Source organism: Echinococcus granulosus, assembly GCF_000524195.1.
Source record: "Echinococcus granulosus chromosome Unknown EG_S00001, whole genome shotgun sequence".
Taxonomy (NCBI): Eukaryota; Metazoa; Platyhelminthes; class Cestoda; order Cyclophyllidea; family Taeniidae; genus Echinococcus; species Echinococcus granulosus.
The window spans coordinates 1,492,262-1,493,318 of NW_020170381.1; positions in this window are offsets into that span (position 1 = coordinate 1,492,262).

The window sequence follows — 1,057 nt, forward strand, 5'->3', positions numbered from 1 at the left end:
TGAGGACGAAAGCATACATAATACCCGAGCAGAATATGTATATTCGATATACAGAAGGACTCGGGGCTACTGTCATCCTCTGCAGGCCAGCCACCCGGTGAGGTACAATGCCCCCGACAAAGAAGCCCTTCGCCAAAACCGAGAGTTAATCAATCAATATATCACACCTACAGCTCCTATGCCGTTCTACACGTTAGTAACACCCTGGATCACTACATTAGGGGAGGTCTGAGAGGCTTACACATTTATTTTGCAATCAGTTCTGCTATCCTCTCTTGATAGAAGAGGGCAATGCATTAAACAGTGGGGAACCGTGTTATTTTTCCAAAGACCATAAAACTGTTTCTGCCCCATGGCAACTTTGGAGTTCTTCGGGCATACATGCGAAGCAAATTTGTCCTAATTAATATTTGTTGAGACAGGAATTGGCCAAAGCTTTCGAAGTTCACTTGTTTCGGTGACGTCAAGGTCGCTCTTGACCATTTCAGGGTATTGTGTAATACAATAGTGGTTTATCCCTTGGTTTTGGTGAGGCGCGACTTTAGGACTTTGAATTAGCCCCCTTGTACCTCGATGGGTGGGCTGGCCTTTTGGGCCATGCCAATAGCCCAGACACCTTCTCCGTGCTAAATATATATTCTGCCCGAGTATTGTGTCTTCTTTCGTCTTCAGGGAGTCTCGAGACGCTACAATTGCTTCCTGACTATTATACAATTGTTTGAAATTGAACTGAGTAATGGGTGCGTTTAATATGTCGGCTAAAATAATCTGACCAATATGGTGTGTAAATTAATAAGTCGATCATTCCAAAATGCTCGAACCTATAAAACACATTCAGTTTGAACAATGATAAAAACCTACTTTTGACGTGATTGGTTGTGAAGTATGTTGTTTGCCTGTACAACCTCACTGCGAATTGTCAAGTATGTCCTTTTTCGGTACGGGGAAGAGCATATTTGAGTCAACAGCTACTAATTCAGTTGCACAAGCTAAGAAAGACATAGAAGTGCCGTCACCACCATCTGATACTGTTTCTTGTTTGCGATTTTCACCTGCA